The sequence below is a fragment of the Ailuropoda melanoleuca genome, chromosome 16, assembly GCF_002007445.2.
Source record: "Ailuropoda melanoleuca isolate Jingjing chromosome 16, ASM200744v2, whole genome shotgun sequence".
Classification (NCBI taxonomy): domain Eukaryota; kingdom Metazoa; phylum Chordata; class Mammalia; order Carnivora; family Ursidae; genus Ailuropoda; species Ailuropoda melanoleuca.
Genome location: NC_048233.1, coordinates 3,578,396 through 3,600,292, shown reverse-complemented (window position 1 = coordinate 3,600,292; position 21,897 = coordinate 3,578,396). Strand labels below are relative to the sequence as shown.

At 46.5% G+C, this 21,897-nt stretch overlaps 1 long non-coding RNA gene across 1 annotated transcript; it reads left to right on the top strand.

The window, feature by feature from the left end:
* The first annotated feature begins 3,630 nt into the window (after positions 1 to 3,630).
* LOC117796657 lies at positions 3,631 to 11,607 on the top strand. The gene is made up of 3 exons (XR_004621228.1): positions 3,631 to 3,839; positions 7,466 to 7,541; positions 11,357 to 11,607. It is a non-coding gene; the product is annotated as an uncharacterized LOC117796657 (long non-coding RNA).
* Positions 11,608 to 21,897: the final 10,290 nt, after the last annotated feature.

The following is a 21,897-nucleotide window of genomic DNA, read 5'->3' as shown; positions in this document are numbered from 1 at the left end:
TCCGCTCGGGCCCAGCCCCGCGCTGCCCGCCCCCTCCGCCCGTCCGCGCCACCCCGGCCGGGTCCCGGAACCGCCCTGCCTCCGCCCGCGCGCGGCCTGCTGCCCGGGCTTGGCGTCTGGGGTAGACAGGCAGAAGGTAGAGTGGTGGGTGTGCAGCGTGGGGGGTGGGGTGTGTGTGTGATGGGCTCATGTGTACAGACTGTTTCTCTCTGCGGCTTCTCCGACCGCGTTGGACTCGGGCTCCTCAGAATCTTCTGCCCAGCCGGGCTTCGACCTGCATCGCCCCTTTGTAGCGAGAACCCCGCGAGGTCGCTTTAGCAGGAATCCCCCAGCCTCTATGTCAGATCACCCTCCATATCTGACCACGTGCCTCATCCCCCACGATCCCCCGCCGCTAGCCCTTTGCCCTGGCTGCTCTCAGCAAGAATCCTGTTGGTCAGCTGAGCAAAGAATTACCTACCCTCTTAGTGATTTTCCATCCACCGCCCCCACCCCCGCCTGCGCCTTGGCTATGAATCCCCACTCGTCCATGCCGTATTTGCCAGTGACCCTGCTTCTGTACCCTGCTTCAGAGGTCTCTTTCCCTCTTGCAAAGTCCTGAATAAAATCTCTTTTTACTGCTACTGTGCAGCTCTGGTTTTCTTTGACACGTCAGTTTGGGATGATGAGAAAGTTCGTGGAGATTAGTAGCGGTGATGGTAGTACAGCAATGTGAATGTACTTAGTGCCACTGAACCGTACACTTAAAAATAGCTAAGATGGTCCGTTTATGTTATGCAAAGGTTACAACAATAAAAAAGAAAGATGGTATTTTTAAAAGACCAAGCAAAAATTTAAATGCATAAAGGAAGCATCAGTCCAGAGATCCTACAGTGGTCCCTCCTGAAATCCATTTCTTTGTCTCAAAGTTCTTGGCCCCTCTCTTTTAGGATTGCCAGATAAAAATACAAAACACCAAGTTAATTTGAATTTCAGATAAAAAATGAATATAGATATAGGTATCCCAAACTAAGCATGAGACACATTTCCACTTAAAAATTAATTACCATTTATTTGAAATTCAAAATTAAGTAGATGTTTGATATTTTTATTTGCTTAATCTTGCAAACTTACTCTCTTCTTAAAACTCTCTGACTTTTGTCCTCTTTCCCTGCTGCCCATCCCCATCCTAGAGTCAGGTTAAATTGTCTTTTTTGACAAACACATTCCAATGTCTTGCTGGTTGCAGCATATGGTCCCTACCCATGATGAGGAAGAGATGGTTTTCCACCTGTATTCAAAAACTGAATGTTTTTGTCCCCACCTCGTCAAATTAATATGTTGAAGCACTAACCCCTAGTTTGATGGTGTTTGGAGATGTGGTCTTTGGGAGGTATTTAAGGTTCAGGGAGGCTGCGAAGGTGGGGTCCTTATGATGACATTAGAGCCCTTAACAAGAAAAGACACCAGAGAGCTGGCTCTCCTTAGCTCTCTCCACCGTGTAAGGACACAGCGAGAAGATGGCCATCTGCAAGCCAGGAAGAGAGTTCTCACCAGGAACCAAATCTGCTGGCACCTTGATTTTGGATTTCCAGCCTCCAGAACAGTGAGAAATAAATGTATGCCATTTAAGCCACTCAGCCTATGGCATTTTGTTTTTGAAAAATATAACCTGCAGACACACTTTCTCCTTACTCCACCTGAGCAATGACTGAGCAGGCTCTTAAAGGTATTTTAAGGTTTTCAAAACATCAAAGATGGGGAAGGAGAAGCGTGCAGGCTTGGGGCTCTGCCACTCATTCTTTGGGCAACTTTGGGCAAGTCATCTGATGGGGGTGGCCCCATTTATAAATGGGGCTGGAGTGTGCTTGCCCCGCCTCCTTTTGAGAACTGCAGAGAAAGGATATCAAAGCGCTCTGTGATCTGTAAAGATTATTTGTACACGTAAGGAGACTTGTATGTGCTCCAGGATATTTGTCTACACACACACACAGACACACACACACAGACACAGACACACACGCACACACACATCACAGCCGCCACATACCCCAAACTGGCTGTGTTTTCTCACCAAAGTGCTGCTAGACAACAGCCCCCAACCCAGACCACCCAGTTCACCCTCAGTCTACCCTCCGCTTCATAGAAGTTCTTTACCTAATCTACTGAGAGGCTCATCCCACACCTAATTTTAAAGATTTCCTAGGAGCCAGATTGCAAAGACATTTAACCTCAGTCACTCGAGCGGCTGTAGGAATCCTTGACCTCAGTCAGGGCCAAGAAAAAATAATGTCATCCTAATGTGTGGGCGCTGAGGCCCTACCTGCCCTTGCTGGCCTGTTGCGTGGCTCCATTTATATGAGATATCCAGGGCGGGGAAACCATAGGGACAGCATGCTGACCGGGGGTTGGCAGGAGCTCAGGGGAAGGGGAGGATGGGAAGCAGCTGCTCACGGGTAAAAAGTTTTATCTTGGGGTGATGGAAAGGTTTGGGAATTACACAGAAGGGGTGATTGCGCAGCATTGTGAAGGTATGAAATGTCACTGACGTTTTCACTTTAAAATGGCCCATTTTATATGACTTTCGCCTCACTTAAAAAGAAACGATGGTGGGGTCTAAGAAGTGCTGTGTAAGCTCCAGTTATTCTAACGTGTTCCTGGCCCGCCCAGACAGAGGGCCCAGCCCGTGGCTTACGCTTCCGTAGCCTCCTTGGTGTGGAGAGCGTACTGGATGTGGGATGGAATCCGAGAATTCGAGAGCTCGAAATTACCTCAGAGGTCAGAGAGCCGATGCTCTGCTGATGGAGGAGAGAAGGGGCGAGAAGGCCACAGACTTAAGGCCTTTTCTGTGTGTCAGAACGAGGCTGACGAAGACACGGGCGTCCTTTGCCCCATCCTCTCTGCACACAGTGCTCGCCCCATGCCTTCAAACAAGTCGGGGAAACAGAGTTAAGCAGATGCTTGCCAGAGTGGACCGTGTTTCCATACAAGCGGTGAGGGGAGCACAGGGCGCTCAGGAGCTCGGAGCGTTCAGTTCAGATTGCTTTCAGTTGTGCCAAATAGAAACCTCGCTCCGGGGTTTAAGCGTTAGGAGTTTCTATTTCCACATTATAGGAGAACCAGATGGAGGCAGCACAGGGCTGGTACGATGGCTTCATGGTTCCTTCAGGAACCTGGAACCTTCTTTCTACTCTACCTTAGTGCATGGCTGTCATCTTTATGGTTGTAAAATGCGTGCTCCATTCCGGGCATTGCATCTGAGTTCTAGGTGGGAAGGCAGGAAGCAGAAAGGAAAAAGGTAAAGGCTGATATGGGCCCGATCTATTCTCTTTTTAAAAAGCTCCCCTAAAGGGGTGTTTGGGTGGCTCAGTCGGTTAAGTGTCTGGCTCTTGATCTCAGCTCAGATCGCAGTCTCAGGGTTGTGAGTTCAAGCCCTGCGTTGGGCTCCACCCTGGGTGTGGAGCCTACATTAAAAACAAGAAAAAAAAAAAAAAGCTTCCCTAAAACTCTCTAGCCAGCAACTTCCTCTTACATTTTATTGGCCAGGACTGGATCACATGACTCTGCTGGCTCCAAGGAGTCTTGACAAATGGGTATTGTTAACTGGGTGTATTACTGTCCTGAACAAAATTGAGATTCTACTAGGAAGCAAGGAGAATGAACAAAGGGTAGTCAACTGTGTAGTGTCTGCAAGAGATAACTCGCCCTGGGTCTAGGAGTTGGGGGGTTGCTCAGGGAAGGCTTTCTGTAGGATGTGATGCCAGAGATGAGGTTTAAAGGCCAAGCAGGAGTTGCCCCAGTGAAGCAGGTGCAGTTACAGGCATTCCAGGGACACGGGACAGCAGGAGGTCCTAATTCAGGTAAGCCTAGCAGCCGCATCAACCCAAGACTTATATATAATGGCTTAAGCATGCTGGACGTTTACATCTCACTAAATGGAACATCCAAAGCAGTTGGATGGTTCTCCTTCCTGTTTTAACTCAGGGACATTGGTGCTTTCCACCTGTGGCTCTGTCATCTTCAACATGGGGCTTTCAAGTTTACCGCTCTGCTTGGAAGGGGAAAGAGCATGGAGAGCATGTGGGAGGCTTGGAGAAACAGCCCCGGAAGTGGCATACATTGCTCTTGTTCATATTCCATTGGCTAGAGCTTGATCAAGTGGCCACATCTAACTGCGGGGGAGGCTGGGAAATATTGTCTATCCATACTCCCAGGAAGAAGAGTTAGACAGTTTGTGCAACAGTGTTCAGGAGGTGAGAAAATGTACACTTGGGAGTGGGAAATAGGCGACACGACCGTAAGCGGTTTGATGTTGCTGAAGTTCAAGACAAAGAGGGGTGGGGATGAGACTGAGAAGTAGGTGAGAACCAGACCTCAACACTAGGTACCATTTTTGGAGCTCCTACTCTGTGCCAGGCAATGCGCTTAGTACTTTATGTACATGATCTCAATTACGTTGGGAATCTGAGTTGTGGAGAAGAGGTGGGGGATCACCTATGTTTATTTGTCTTGCATAACAATCCTAGTTCCTTTTCTAAAAAAATGATTTTATTTATTTACTTGACAGAAAGAAAGAGTGAGAGAGAGAGAGCACGCGCGTGCACAGGCAGGGGGAAGGGCAGAGAGAGAGGGAGAAGCTGAGCAGAGAACCCAACGGGGCACTCAATCCCAGGACCCCAGGATCATGACCTGAGCCGAAGGCAGATGCTTAACCAACTGAGCCACCCAGGCACCCCTTGCATATCAATCCTATTTCCTAGCAAGTGTATAGAGGTTTATGTACATGTAAAAGTGCGTGTACGATACTGAATACTTACAAGAATCTGGTGAGGCAAATGTTCCCATCATCCCCATGTAGAGTTGGAGAAAAATGAGGCTTTGAGAGGTTTAAGAACTTGTCCAAGCTCAGGCAGGTCCGCCTCTTAATAAGCACTCTCATCCACTATGTTATATTACCTCTCAAAGAGGGTCTCATGTAAGGAGCCTGGACTTGAGCCAGCATGGCTGAAACCTTGGGATCATAGCCAGTAGGCTTGGAGGAAGCCATCCCTTTCTGATGCCAAAATGGGGCTCCCTCCGATTTGCTCAGAACTACCTGCAATCAGGGGTGGCAGGGCAGGAAGGCCTTCACAAAACCATGAATGCATTCTTCTCGGGGCAGCACGTGGCTCTCCCAGGTGAGGAAGGGCTCCATTTTCAGAGGGAGGGAACAGGGACCTCCATCTGAGCCCAAAGAGGTAGCTCTCCTACCAACCAGGACCGTAGAAGCCAGAATTGGGGGTAGTAGGAGAGCTATAAGGTTCTTAAGTGAGTCATTTTGGGCTCAGAGAGGGACACTGAAGCTCTCCGTCCCCTCCCTCTGAAAATGAAGCCTTTCCTCACCAGTGAAGAGAGAGGGGGGGAGTGGAAGTGGGACCACAGGCAAGGCCAACTTATCCATTAGGCACAGAAACACAATACTTTCATGGGACCACAAAAATATTTTAATTAAAATCAGAAGAGAAAAATGAACTGTAGATCCAGGAAGATATTTTAATACATATTAATATATTCATCTATATGCCAACGTGTCATAAAATCTAATTTTTAATATATTTTTATGGAGTAAGGTCCTCACGAAGGCAAAAGTGCTCAATCTGTGAAAATAATAATGAGGCTGGCATGTGAAAGTGATGGGGAGATGGGGAGGGGTGAGTGTGTGTGTGTGTGTGTGTGCGTGTGTGTGTGTTTCAAGGCACAGATTGAGGCCCCAGGACTTTGGGCTCTCATGACTCCAGCTCTTGGACTTATTATGGTCATATCAGGGTCGCAGGCTGCCAGTGTCCATCTCACTGAACTCCGCATATCATGACAGACTCTAAGAAACCTGGAATCTGGCCCCGGGTGCCTCTGCCCTGCATGGATCTGCATCACAGGACTTGCACACCTCCCTTCCTGGCCCAGTGTCCACAGCTCTGAAATCCCACTTGTGTGGGAGCTGGGCACCGGGCAGCAGGGCTAATCCTTGAAATAGCTCAGGGAGGATTATCCCAGCCTCTCAACAGCAGCACAGCCGGGTTCATTCTCAGGGAGGAGGAGGCCAGAGCAGGGTGGCTGCCCCAAGTGGGAAGACTTGGGGAAGGTGACTATCCAGCAGAGGTCCCCATCTCTTGCGCATGGCGAAGAGGGGTTCCTGAGGGGCGTGGCTAAATCTCAGGGTGGGATTATGCAAATCAAGCAAATTTCAGGCAGAGATCTGAAGCTTGAAAAAAATCCAGCCTGGGGGAAAGAATTTAAATTATAAAAATTTTAAAGTATGAAATGTGAAATAATCCCTTAAAGTACTTATTTAACAACCAAATCATTCTGACACAATGAACCATATGTGAAATGTCCTCTTCCCACCCACACACAGACACACCCAACACACCTATCCTTTTTCTCCCCAACACACTACCATCCAAGCTCAGGTAGTTTCTCTGTTCTCCTTCTCATCTCATAAACCAAGCAAATACTGAAATCCTGTCTCCTTCAGTGGGTAACAAAAAGGCAAGACCTGATTTTTCTGGGGCCCCATTCAGTCAGGGGAGAATGCCTCCTAATCCTGGAAGTGTGTGAATCTGCCTAATCAGTATGCAAGTTAGCCTTCCGGTATGCTAATGTGTATGCATAGAAATGAGAATCCCTATAGAAGGACCAGGTGAAAAGCGGGCCAGGAGAGCCAGGGATGGGTATGAGTCATGGGTGGCTCCCACAGGTTGGAGATGGGGGTGCAGGGAGGAAGGGAGGCTGTTTGAATGTCTGGGTGGACACGCTGATGACAGGAGGGTCTGGGTAAAACTGGGTGATTGGAGAAAGCAGAAGCCGAGTAGTGGATCTGGGGTCCACACTGGAGAGGCCTAGGAGAGCCATTAGTCATTTGTGGGCACTGAGCACTTGTACGTGACTTTGTGTCACTGAGGAACTGAACTGTTACTTAATTTTAACTCATTTAAAAAGAAATTTTAAAATTGATTCAGTTATTGGAAAACTTAAGTATGCATGAGACAACTTGGGGTTGTGAATTTACTTTTTCAACATAAATTTTGTGAAATCTAAATACAGACCGTGTATTTCCAATAAAAATTTAGCATCCAAACTGAAATGTGCTATAAGTGTAAAATACGTAATAAACTTTTGGGACTTAAAATGAAAAAATAATTTTTTCAAGTATCATTTATAATTTTTTATATGATTCCATGTTGAAATGGGAACATTTTGGACATGTGGGTTAAATAAATATATTATTTCAATTAATTTCTCTTTTTCCCCCCACTTTGTTATAAGTGATCTCTATGACCAATGTGGGGCTCGAACTCACAACCACAAGATCAAGAGTCACATGCTGCATCGACTGAGCCAGTCAGATGCCCCAAAATTAATTTCACTTTTAAAAACCTTTTAAAAATGTGGCTACCAGAAACTTAAAAATCACATATGTTGCTCACCTTATGTTTCCGTTGAACAGCTCCTCTCCAGATGTAAATAAAGGCTGCTAAGAGGGACTGAACTCTGGCTCCCGGTGGAAGAGAAGAGTTCACAAGGTAGGGCGGAAGGGTCTCTAGGACAGAGCCAAAAGTAGCTTGGCGGCGGGAGCGAGGGTTAGGGGAGATGGGAGGATGGAGACAACTTGACCTGGCAGTGTTAGACATGTGTTTCGGGGGGCAGGCCATGTCTGTTAGTTTCTATCCTGAGGCTTAGGTATCTCTTAGCTACCCCTAGATCTGCCCCCCTCAGTGCCCCCTGTGGCCCCCCCCATCTTTGCTCACTTGCTGGCAGAGTGTGTCTCACCTATGGTGGCATAACCGTCTTCTCCAGCACATGGGACATGTCTTCTTCCTTCTTGTCTTCACAGTATTAACATCATGCCAGAGTTACAAAAGACACTTAGCAAATATTTTGCTGACAGAATGGCAGTCCAATTGCTCTTTGCTCCAGTGGGCTAACAAGTGTGTGCTGGACTTAAGAGAACTTAAGGAAAGAGGAGGACAGGCCCTGAGAGAAGGGGAGGGGGAGGGGCTAGANCTAGAGCCTGCCAGGGGTGGGGTGGGTGGGGTGGGGTGTGGAAGACTGTCCTCATCCCCTGGGGATGTTCCAGGGACCCCTAGGAAGTGGAAGGGGACTGTGTTTGTGTCAATCCAGCAACAGCCCCCCAGCCCATCTTCCATCTGGATTTTGTTTTTATTTTTGGTGGTAGCTACCTAACTGCCTTCCTGCTTCCACCCTAGACACCTCAATCTAGTCTCAACATGGCAGCCAGAGGTGTTTTTTGAAGACATGTCAGGTCATGTGACTCCTCAGCCCCAAACCCTTATATCAGAGTAAAGCTCTAGTCCCTTAAAATTGCCTGTGTGGCAACAGCCTATAAGGTGACCCCCATAATCCCCACTGCCTTGTGTTCATACCCTGTGGAACTCCTGCCCCTGGAGCGTGGACTGAACCTGTGACTTGCTTCTAACCAAGAGAATACAGCAAAGGTGACAGGACAGGTGTGACCACATGTATGTGATCATTATATAAAAATGCAAAATTGTAATAACATGTTGCCAGGGGCAAGCCCTTGCAAGCTGCCATTTGGAGAGGGCCAGGCAGCAAGGAGCTGAGGACGCCTCCATTCTGCCTTCCATCCAGCAGCCTAAAAGCAGCTGAATGCTGTCATGTGAGCCTGGAAGCAGATCCTTCCCCAGTCAGGCCCCAGATAAGAACCCAGCCCTGGACAACACTTTCTGTTTTTATTTATTTTATTTTATTTTTTTTATTTTTAATTTTTTAAAGATTTTATTTATTTATTTGACAGAGAGAGAGAGACAGCCAGAGAGAGAGGGAACACAAGCAGGGGGAGTGGGAGAGGAAGAAGCAGGCTCCCAGCAGAGCAGGGAGCCCGACATGGGGCTCGATCCCAGAACCCTGGGATCAGGCCCTAAGCCGAAGGCAGACGCTTAACCACTGCGCCACCCAGGCGCCCCAACACTTTCTGTTTTTAATTAAGATATAATTCACATGCCATAAAGTTTGCACTTTTAAAACAAATTTTACCCTCTTAAAGTATAAAATTCAGTGGTTTTTAGTATATTCACGAAGTTAAGCAACCATCAGCATGATGGTTTCCAAAATATTCCAAAATATTTTCGTCACACTAGAAAGAAACTGCATACCCATTTAGAGGTCATTACCCATTCTCCCCTCCCCCAGCCACTGGAAACCACTCATTTCCTTCCTGTCTCTGGGGACATCTTTACGGAAGCCTTACAGAGGACCCAGTTCCCTCATGCCCAGACTCCTGCCCTCCAGAAATTGTGAGATAATAAATGTGTGCTGTTTTAAGCCTCTAAGTTTGTGGTAAAGTTATTGCACAGCAATAAATAACTAATCCAGATTTTGGTGCTGGAAATGGGTTACTTCTGAAACAAATACCCAGGAATACCAAATACCAAGGAGCAGCTCTGGAATGGTGTGGTGGGCGGAGCTGGGGAAATTTTGAGGAGGTGATAGAGAAAGCCCGGATTGCCTGGATTGGACTGTTAGCAGCAATGCAGACTTGGAGAGGGCTTGCCAGCAAGGATTGAAGGGAAGTGAGGATTTTATTAATAGCAACCTGAGGAAGGGGTCCTTGTTAGGTAGGGGGCAGAAAGTTTAGCAACATTGTCTCCTGCAGTTAACGTGGAAAGGAGAACATGTTAAGTGATAAATTGGCTCGTATAGCTGAGGAGAGGAACCGGCAAGGCACTGAGGCCCTGACCCATTGCTTCTTGCTGCTTCTAGTTAAATGGGAGAGGAGAGAAAGAAGTTGAGGGGAGAATGGTTTAAAAACTGTTAAATAGGCATAAGGACTTGACTTTTTTTTTTTTAATAGATTTTATTTCTTTATTTGAAAGAGAGAGAGCACGAGGAGGGAGCAGAGGAAAAGGGAGAAGCAGACTCCCCACTGAGCAGGGAGCCCAATGCAGGGCTGACCCCAGGACCCCGGGATCATGACCTGAGCCAAAGGCAGCCGTGTAACCGACTGAGCCACCCAGGTGCCCCAGGACTTGACGATTTTGAAAATTCTCAGCCTCCCTACCTAGCAAAAGATGCTAAAATTAAGAAATGTCCTCCATGCACATGGAATAGAGATAAACCCTGGTTTAGAAAAAAAAGCAGAGAGTGTGATGATATAATCTTTTGTTAAAACATCTTGAAGATCAAAGGATCAGGGTAAGTATTGAGTCACACAAAGGACTGTTTCAAGAGATTAAGGATGTGCCTCCCAGAACCTCTTAATCTGATCTTGGGGCCCCGAGGAAGTGTAAGTGAGTTATCCCCTGGCCATCTCAGCAGGAGCTGGGTAGAGAAGGGCTTATCTCACAAAGATCTGGGGTGTAGCTTTTGCCTAATGGACTAACCCCCATTGAAATCCACAGAAGATACACAAAGTTTCTGAGAAAATATTTCAGCAAATGCACTGCCACCTTGAACTGCAAGGGACAGAATGCAAAATGAGAGGGGGCTGTAGGATCCCCCAGATTCTGCTGGCAAGACAAAAGGTGATAAAACTATTCAGATGCAAACGCATGGTATCTCTCATGGAAAAGGAAGGATGACCCAGGGGGCAGAAGCCCAGAAAGCAGAGCCAAGAACATGGAAGTATTCTCAGGTCTTAAATCCTAGTCAGGGAGCACCCAACATTAGCCCGGCTGGATTTCAGAATTGCTGTGGACCAGTGATGATTCCCCTGTACCTGCCGTGTTGCCCCCCCCTTTTAAAAAATATTTTATTTATTTATTTGTCAGAGAGAGGGAGCACAAGCAGGGGGAGCAGCAGGCAGAGGGGGAAGCAGGCTCCCCGCTGAGCAAAGAGCCTGATGCGGGACTTGATCCCAGGCCTGGGATCACGACCCCAGCTGAAGGCAGATGCCCAACTGACTGAGCCACCCAGACATCCCCCATGTTACCCTTCTTTGAACAGGACTATCACTAGCTGTTATCCCATTGTTGTATGTTATGTCTATGGAGGCAGATAACTTGTATGTTTAGTTTTGCAAATCAAGTAAGAGGAGCACCTAAAGGAACCTCACCCATACCCAAACCTGATTTAGATGACTCTCGGCACTTTGATCCTGGGGGGCTGGTGGCGAATTTATTTTGCAAGTACAAATGGTCATGAGTCACTGGGGGACAGAAGGCAAAGTGGACACACTCTGAGATGACCCCTGTGAGCCCCCACCTCTTTGTATTCATGCCATTCCTTAATCCCCCTCCCTTGGGTGTGGGCAGGCCCCATGCCTTGCTTCTAATCAACAGAGTTCAGTAAAGGAGATGGTTTATGTATGATTATGCATCCACAATCAGGTTACATGAGATTATAACACCCATCTTCCCAGGGCACTGTCTGGCTTGCTGGCTTTGAAGAAGCAGGATGCATGTTGTGTGTTTCTGTATCGAGAGGACCATGCAGTAAGGAGCTAAGAAATGCTTCCAGTGGACATCCAGCTGAAGAGGCCTTCCATCCAGTAGCCTGCAAGCAGCCGAATGCCGCCACATGAGCTTGGAAGCAGATTCTCCCCCACTTGAACCCTAGACAGGAACCCAGCTGTGGCTAAAATTTGCAGCCTTCAGGGAACCCAGTTAAGCTGTGCCCAGACTTCCAGCCTGCAGAAATTGTGAGACAGTGTGTGGCGTCTGAAGCTGCTAAGTCTGTAGTAATTCATGACCCAGTGACAGAGAATAGATACAGCCTACAGGCCTTCCTCGGTCTGAGCCTTCCCCACCTGCTTGCCTCCTGCCAATCTGCCCCTGGTTCTCTCTACTATACCCACATGGCCCCTTGCTGGTCTTCAACACCACCAAGGAAGCACTGTGTCCCAGTCTTGGTACTTGCTGTTCCGTCTTCCCGGAACACTCTTACAAATGCACAACTCACTCCCTTGCCTCTTTCAGATTATTGCCTAAATTTCGCCATTGCAGTGACGTCTTCCTTTGTCACCTTTTTTTTTTTTTAGATTATTTATTTATTTATTTATTTGACAGAGATAGAGACAGCCAGCGAGAGAGGGAACACAAGCAGGGGGAGTGGGAGAGGAAGAAGCAGGCTCACAGCAGAGGAGCCTGATGTGGGGCTCGATCCCATAACGCCGGGATCACGCCCTGAGCTGAAGGCAGACGCTTAACCGCTGTGCCACCCAGGCGCCCCCCTTTGTCACCCTTTTAAAAATTGCAGCGCACGTCCACCTGTCCCCAACACTCCCTACCTCCCTTTCTTCTTTGTTTTTCTCCGGTGTGTTTATCATCATTCTTGCTTGTTTTATTTTTTACTGTTGCATTCCCAGATCATGGGACGTGCTCATTAAGTACCAGCAGAGAAAATAAATGAAGGTGGGGATCCGTGGATGTTGGGGATGGTTAGGATAATGAGGAGGAAGAGCCTGTAAGGCTGGAGGACATTTTCTGGCTGGTAGATTTCTGTTGAGTCTAACTACTAAGTTACTTTTCCTGGACATACTCATTATAGAAAATCCGATCCTGCAAGTCGGAGTTGGCTGTGGGTCTATCCATATAGTCTAGAAAATAGCAACGACTATATACATCAAATTACGTGAGGCATGTAAAGGGATTAACACCTAGTAAGTGGTCAGCGGTGATGGATCTGCTTCTCATCTGATCCATTAGACACCTGAGGACATCCAGATCCAGAGAAGTCAGTCAAGTTGACCAAGGTCACTCATTTATTTCATTCTGGATCTAGGAACCAGAAAGGAGCTCTCTGGACTCGCAGTCCACAGTTGGAGAAGTGGCTTACTATGAAAGCTTCTCTAGGAGCAGTCACCCTCTGGAGTGGGAGGCAGCAGCCGTGGGTTCAAATCCAGCTCTGCCACTGAAGTGCCACATATCCCAGGCAAGCTTTGTCTACCTGGAGGAGAAGCTGATGTTACCCACTGAGCTGAAGGCAGGTCACTTTCTGACCAGACAGAAAAGATGAGGGAGCTGCCATTTGCCAGATGCTGGAGGCCTCTGGTGGACGCACAGAAAGGCAAGAAGCCCTGGTGCACAGAGGACAAGGCCCTCTGGGAGCAGGCCAGACACAGGAAACTGGGGAAACCACAGGGGGCTCCACAGGCCTGTCTCTGTTGGTCTTCCTGTGCACTTCCTTCTCTCCCCTTCCTTCTTCCTTGTGCCTAACTTCCTCCTCTGCTCCGTCCCTCCTTCTCTCTCGTTTCCTCTTTTCTTAATCTTCACGTGTCTGGTTCCTCAGTGCCTTCTGGATCATCTCTGCCTTGGTCCTGCTCTTTCCAGAGCCCCTCTTCCTGACTTTCTCGGCCTCCTCCAGCCCAACCTCTGGGGGGCAGCACTCTCCACCTCACACCTGGTCGTGGTCTACGGGAATTTCCACCAACTCTGTGGTGAGTGTGTGCATGGACTGAAGTAATTTCTGTGCATGGGGAATACTTTGCTCAGACTTCTCTCCGACCAGGTCAGTGACTGAGGCGTCTGGCCTGGGGTCCACACTCCAGGGACCAGGTATACCCAGAGTTCGGGAATGCAGTATGAGAAAACCGATCGACCTATTCTATTCCACTGCTCCTCTCCTAATGTAGCTGTGTGACTTTGGGCAAGTCACCTAACTTCTCTGAGTCCCACTTTCCTTATGTGCAAAATGGAAATAATAATACCCACCTCGCTGGGTTTTTTGAGGATTCAGATCAATCAAATAAGCATTTCCCTAGCGATTCCAAAGTGCCAGGCACTGTGTTAGTTGCAGAGGAAAACAAAGATGGATTACATATGTGCTCAAAACTCAAGGCAACTGGGAGAAATTGACATTTGTCTTAACATTTATTCAAGCAGAATGAAAAATGTTAAAGAAGGGTGTAGGAAAATGTGCTATGGGAACAAAAAGGAATATGTGATGAGCTCTGATTGGGGAGAAAGTTGAGAGTTTTCAGAGGTGTGTTGTCAAACAGAATCACAACGACAAAGGGGTGAGGGAAATACAAAGGTGGAGGAAAGGATTTGAGTCAAGCGTTGTAAGCATGAAGAGGGATGGTGTTTGGAGGAATATCCTGCTTCGGCTGGGATGTAGGATGTGGGGATGTGTGCATTTAATGAGAGGCAAGAAAGGTCATTGCTGTCCCATTGTAGCAAGATTTTTAGGCTTTTAAACCTTTTTGATTGTGATACACAGCAAGAAATCCGTGTTATATATCTGGTCAGTACGTAAATCCACACATACATGTATAGACCTAACTGAAGGAGACACTTCAAGAGATAATATTTAACCTCAGCATGCATACAGGGTACACTCTACTTTCTTTTCTATTTGATTTCATATTTTTAAATGACCATCACCTTGATCTCATGATCCCCTACTGTCTGCATTTTGCAATGCAGTGCTGAGGCAATGAGAGACCGGTGAAGATCTTTTGAAGAAGGTAGTGACACAGCTTCCTTGGTCCAGTGAAGCCCCTCTTGTGGCACTGTGGGGAGTGGTGAGATGGCATGGGAAGAGAGGCAGAGTGAGCCATCATGCAGCTGTGGTCATAGCCTAGAGAAAACTCATTCATCACCAGAGCTGGGACTGATCAATGAGCCCCAGGAAGAGCTTTGAATGTAGTTGTCCTCAGCAAATGCTTCTGCAGGTGGAAAGTGTGAAGTGCTGTCTGTGACAATGTGGAGATCCCTGGAGAATCAGGGCAGGGGACGATTTCTCCCCCGGAGTGGATCTCACCGTGGGTCCCTGGGTGGCCAGTGGGCCCAGGCAGAACCCCCAACCCTGGCTTGTCATCTTGCTAGGGCTTCCACTGGGTACAGTGAGGACTGGTGGAGAGAGTATAGCAGAAGGCCATCCTCACGGTGATCCCCATACCCTCCATTCTAAGTATACACTCTTCTCTATTCTTCTCCACAAAGAACAATACATGGTTTTCAGACCCAGGCCCAGCCCTCAGGCTGCTGCCTGTCTTCCTCAAAGAATAGGAGTTGGGGTCCTACTCCTTGCTTTGTCATTATGCTCAGCCTCAGGCCCAGGCCTCTGGATGGGGCAGACTGAAAAGAACATGTATCTGAACACCACATAGTTCTGGCTTCCGGCCTCAGTTTTACAACTTAGTAGCTGTGTGATCTTGGGAAAGTCACTTCACTGAGCTCCGTTTTCCTCACATGTAAGATGGGGATAACCACACCTCTTAGCCTTTGGTAAGATTAACAGCCCCTGGTTCTCTTCTCTTCTCTCTATCCTCTTCAGTTAGTGAATCTCATCGCCACTCATGGCTTCAATTTAAAAACATTTTTACTAAGGTATAATTTACATAAGTACAATTCTCCCATTTTCAGTGTGTAGTTCTGTGTTCTGACACATGCGTGTGGTCAAGTAACCACCACCACAATCAAGATATAGAACACTTCCATCAGCCCCCAAATCTGTGCCCCCCCACTCCTTTGCAGTCAACCCACCCCTGCCCCCACTGTCCACACCACTGATGTGGTGTCCATCACTGAAGATTAGTTCTTCCTGTTCTAGAATGTTAAATAGGTTGAATTATATATATGCATTCTGCTATATCTGACTTCTTTCACTAAGCTTCATATTTTTGAGGTTCACCCACATTGTTATGTGTACCTGTAGTTTGTGTCTTTTTGTTAAAAAGCAGTATTCCATTGTATGGCTATAGAGCCACTTGTTCATGCATTCAACAATTGATGCACATTTGAGTTGTTTCCATTTGGTGTTGTTATGAATAAAACTGCCATGAACGTTATTTTTCAAGTCTTTGTGAGGGCAAATGTTTTATTTCTCTTGGGTAAATAGTGAGGAGTGCAATTGCTGGGTTGTACGGTTAAGTACATGTTTAACTTTTGAAGAAACGGCCTTGCTGTTTTCCAAAATGGTTGTACAATTCTACATGTCTACCAGAGTTCTGGTCATTCTACATCCTGCTCGGCATTTTGTTTTTTTGGCCTCTTAAAATTTTAACCATTGCAGTGAAATGGTATCTCATTGTGGTCTTCATTTTGCATTTCTTTAATGACTGATGACATTGAGCATGTTTTATGTGCTTACTGGCTGTCTGGATAGTCTGTTTTGTAAAGTGCCTATTCTAGCCTTTTGCATGGCTGCAGAGTTTATTTTATTTTATATTTTATTTTATTTTATTAAGATTTTACTTACTTATTTGAAATAGAGAGAGAGGATGAGAGAGAGAGAGCACGCAAGCAGCAGGGAAGAGCAGAGGGAGAGGGAGAAGCAGACTCCCCGCTGAGCAGGGACCCTGATGTGGGGCTGGATCCCAAGACCCTGGGATCATGACCCGAGCCAAAGGCAGACGGTTAACCGACTGAGCCACCCAGTCGCCCACCATTTATTTTTATATTATATGATGCAAATTTTAAATGGAAATATGAGCATTTAACTCCCATGTGAAATCACTAAAATTACACAATTCACATTTCATAGCTTGTACATGTGTATGTATTACAGTGGAAATGCCGCACAAGCAAACTCACATGTTTTTACTTCACTTCTTGACACACACACATTCTACCCACATGCTGTGCCTTTGGGTTACAGATGAGTAAGGCAGGACTGAAAGGAAAAAGAGCTGTAGGTCACTCTGTCTCTCCCCCTCCTTCTGTGTCACCATTTTCAGCCCAAGTATTGGTTAATATAAGGATGTAACAACAGTTGGAAAGGATATGACAGGCTCCCTTGGTCATTTGTGTGTCCTCGAATGTCATTGCCTTCTTTTTGTGTACAGGGTAAGTTCTGGTGTGGATGGAAAGTGTGGCCTCTCAGGTCTTTGCGTGTCCCTGCTCATTAGTCATAGACCTGCCACCCCTTCCTTGTGCTCCCTCCATAGCGTGGGTCCACCAGAATTCTGTGCTCCCAGGTCATTAAAAAGACTGCATGGGAACAGATGTCCAGGAATGGCAGATACTCGCATGAGATAGATCTCCTCTGTGTGCATGCTTCCTTGTCCCACTGGACTTCAGTTAGAAAACACAAATTTCAAGTTAAAATTATTAATGATTTCAAGATGGTGACAGCAGAGCATTAAACCAAGTGCAAGGCTCTCCTGAGCACAGGACCCTGCCTGGCAGCACAGGTCGCACACTCATGAAGGTGACCCTCGCAAACATTCGTAGTGCTCAATAAATATGCATTGCATGAATGAAAGAAGGGTTGTCACTTGATACAAGAGATAGTTCATTTGGTTTTGATGAAAACTAAAAACCTCCCTCTTTGGGACACCTGGGTGGCTCAGTCACTTAAGCATCTGCCTTCGGCTCAGGTCATGATCCCAGCGTCCTGGAATCGAGTACTACATCAGGCTCTTTGCTCAGCCTGCTTCTCCCTCTGCCTGCTGCTCCCCCTGTTTGTGTTCTCTCTCTCTCTCTCTCTCTCTCTCACAAATAAATGAATAAAAATCTTCAAAAAAATAAATTAAAGAAAAATAAAAACCTCCCTCTTCTATCACCTTGGAGATTCAACATAAACTTCAGATGGGCACTACTGCCTGGACTCTCCTGTCCTAGGGAGAGACACTTCCTCTAATATTCAAGTGGAGTAAGAAAGAAGGGAGTGAAGGGGCAGAGAAAGTCTGACGAGACTCGCCTGTCAATTAATCACTGCACTTTGCACTGACAGCATGTAACATCTTGTAGCCTGCGCTCTTAAGACATGGCCTAAGCGTGAATTAAGCTTCACAGCTCACTGCCTTCATCCACCCCCTCCCTGCCTTTCAGCCTCCACTCTGGCTCCAAGAGCTGAAGGTGTTACTTCATTAGCAGACGATCTCTGGGACCCATCCTGCAGGGGATGGGGAGCAGAGCACCACAGCCAAGGTCAGACCCACAGGCTGCTGGGGGGATGCTCAGATTCCTTGTCTCTGGCCTTGGCCTCCGGTCCACAGTTTGGCATGTGCAGAAAGATATCTGAGAATTGCAAAGGCCGAGTTAGACGGCCTCAGTTCAAGATCAGCCTTTACTCTACATACTCCATTGTGTGACCTTAGGCAAGTGATGTTTCCTTCCTGGGCCACATTTTCTCCTCTGTCAAATGAGAAAATGAACTAGATAAGTGGTCTACAAGCAGTGTTCCCAGAACCTCCAATGTCTCAAAAATTTCACTGGTTAGAGGAAGAGAGAGTCTCCCCAACTTCAGTCAGTGGTAATAATAATAATGATGATAAGAACGACAACAGTAATAATAATGGCAGACACAGAGCACTCACTGCCCCAGGTGTTAAGTGCTTTGTGTGCATTAACTAATTTAGTCATCACAATATTCCTATCCGATGGCTTTTACCCATTTTCAGATAAGGAACCTGAGGAGCGAAGTTAAATGTCTAGCTCAGGGACACACAGCTAGTAAATGACAGAGCAGGGATTTGAACCCTGGCTCTAGAATACACCTACTTAACCACACTCTTCCCATTTTATCTAACTACCTGCCTATCTATCCACCTATCCATCCATCCATCCATCCAACCAACCGTCTGAGTTCTGTGTAAGAGTTTATATGATAAAAAGGATTCTGCTGAAAAAATTATAAAAAATAATAAAAATTTGAAAACTACTGAATATCACCATTCAAACTGGAGAAACCCCAGGGGTGGGGTGCTGTGACTGCTTCCCACTTCCTGGGTCATTCTTAGAGCAGTTTCTGTGGGTTGGGGGTGATGAAGAGTTGGCAGCAATCAGAAACAGAATATTTTAAAACAATTTGTCAAATGTGACACCCACAGCTTGTATGCAGACAGATGCTATGTAAGAAAGCTCAGGCAGTTTGGATCTGGTCTCCCCCCTCCTTCCCTCTTTCTCATCTCCCACCCTCCTCCAGGGAAAACAGAGCTGGAGGGCGTTTAGGGATTGACTTGGATAATGAGACTTCAGAAGGCTGAACTCAGACCAATGGAAGAAAGAGAGAGGAAGGCAGATCACAGCTCAATATCAGATATATCTTCCTAACTATTTGGTCATCCTAAAATTAGATAACCATCTTGTGGTGTAGGGATTTGTTGTGGGAAAATTTGGGCAGAGCCTGCTGACCAAGAAAGATGTGGTGGGGATGCTTGCATTTGGCTTTAAGGTGTCCTAGAGTAGGTGAGCTCCTGGGTCCTTTCTCCTAGATCCAGTGATTTCACCTCCACCCCCTCACTCCACTGTGGGACTCTGAGTTCCAGAGAAGGAGAGGCTTTGACCCCAGCTCAGTGGCTTGTCAGGAGCAGAGAGAACAGGTTAGAACCAGTAACCAGGGTTCTAGACTTGCAGCTCCAGCTGGAATCTTTCTCAGGTATTCTCAGTGACACAGAGTGTCAAAGAAGGAGGAAAATTCTTTCTATACCCTTCTCACTACAGGTCTTTCTGGATTGTCTCAGTGTGCTTTTCATGGAGGCTACGACCTTCTCCAAATTCCAGACAGACCATTTAATGGGGGCTAGAGATGAGGAACAATGAGAGAGGGGTGTTCTACCTTCAGCTGGGCCCACAGATTCTGTTTGGATCTGGGTTTACTGCCCAAACAATTTGTTAACACTTTCCAGTTCATATAAAACATTCATGGACGTGAACTCAGGGGATACCAACACTGACCCATTTCACAGATGATGACGGGAAGCTGAGAGAGAGTAAGTGACTCATCCATGTACCATGACTCAGTCTTCCAACTCCAGGAAAGTCTTTACCACTCCTACTAAATGCTAAAAACTATTAAGCATTTACTCTATGCCAGATATTGTGCTATTACAACAATCCCGCAATACCCATTGCATAGAGATTCAGACCTGTTAGATAACTTCCCCAAAGTCACATAGGTAGGAAGGGGCAGAATGAAGGTTCAAACCCACATCTGCCTTTTCCAGAACTCATGTTCTTTTCCATGACTCTGTCCTATCCCTAAACCCAGAGAAGCCCCAAGAAAATGGTATCTTGGAAGGGGGGTGTCAGGGGGTCTGTTCAAGCCAGAAAGCTCGAGATGCCTTCAGAATGTCTCAGACCTGGCAGGATTGGCATATTCCATCAAGTGGGCAATTAGGGATGAATAGGGCTTCCCTAACCCACAAGCTGATAGCAAGAAGACGTCAGAGACTCCTTCTGAGGCCCATACTATGAATTGCATCCCCTCAACTGAGATGTGACATGTGGAAAAAGTTACCTCCCAGGTTGCATTTAAGGGAAGCTCTGGCTGAAAAACCCCAGAGCAGCCTGATGTCGGCGGGATTTCTGGCTCTGATATTTACTAGCCTTGGGCAAGTCACTATTTGGAGGGGTGCAGAAAGAAAGAGAGAATCATTAGCAAGATCCATGCCCAGCACAGAGCCGGATGCAGGATTCAATCTCACGACCCTGAGATCTGACCTGAACCAAAATCAAGAGTTAGGCTTTCAACCGACTGAGCCACCCAGGCACCCTGCAAGTCATTATTTCTTTGTGCCTCTGTTCCCTTTCCTGTAAAATGGGGCTAATAAAAATACTCCATGGGCATTTTGTGAGGACTAAATAAGATCGTGTATCTGTGAAAGTACTTTATACGTAATATAGCATTAACCACTCAGTAATAAAGCTGATTTTTACTGGACGTGTGCTCTGTGCCAGACATTGTTCTAAGTGCTTTGCATGCTTTATCTCATTTAATCACATACACAAGTACAAGGTCGTTGCTGATTAACATTCCTCCAAAGTATCCTCTCCATGTTTTATGCCCTAATATGCGGGGCAAAGGAAAAGGGGTGGGGCCTAGAATAGGAGACTTGGCTTCCAGTTCTGGTTCTGGCTTGATTGCCTGTATATCTCCAAGAAAGCTATCCACCCTCTCTGAGCCTCATTTGCCACATCTGAAAAACATGCATGTCTTGCTTAACACTCACTGAGAATCAAGTAAAATGAATACATGTGATGTGCAATCACATATTTATCCTTAAAATAACCTGTGATATGGATTCGGTTATTATCTCCAATTTATAGTTGAGGAAACCTAAGTCCAGAGATATTTAAAAGCACAAAGCAAAATACAAATGCTGGCTAGGATTATCATCACTATTATCATACAACAATAAGGCAACAAAAAGGCAAAGGAGAGGCCCTATTTGGTTTACTTCCCTATAGACTGATAGCCTGATATATTTCCAGTCCTGGCAACAGTATACATAAGGAATACGTGTGAGCCAGGAGAACTTCTCGTCGTCTGTGGGATTTAGTTGCTGTTCTCCCCAAAGGCAGAGAGCTGGATGAAATGATCCTGAAGTCCTGTCCAGTTGTTTAGAATCCATCAAATCTTCTGGACAAGAGCAATACTGCCGCTTCCCCCCCAGCCCCACCTGGCTTTCTGGAGAACTGTCCAGTCAGAGTGAGGTGTGAAATATGTGGGCCTCCTGTGCTGACGGGAGAGGATTTCTCACTGGGGTGATGCAGCTTGTGCGCAGTGGTGGCAGCCCCTCTGTTCTTGTCAGATAGGTGGGGAAGAAGAGAGGTACCGACTTCATACCCTGGACGGGGAAACCAAAAGACTTGCTCTTCCTGCAGCTAGACATTGGTCATCAAAGGCATGGTTAATATCCCTTCCACTTCCATAAAATTGCCTTAAAATTATGACTTTACAAATGTATATGCCATAGTTAAGAGGAAATGTAGAAATGACTTTGTTCTACATCTGTTTTTAAACATTTTACTGTTGATTATATATACATGTAGAAAAGTACACACACATACACACACACAAAATTCAACCAAGGTGCCACCGTGTCATTTTGAAAGAGAGACATCTGAGGCCCAAAGAGGCAAAGTGCCATTTTCTATGGCTGAATTCTTCCCTTCAACTAAGCATAATTGCTCATTATCCTCTCTCCCCACAAGTACACTTCTTTCATTAAACACATATTATTTGGACATCCATTGTGCCCAAGGCGCTGGGATTAGTGCAGATAGGGTCGTG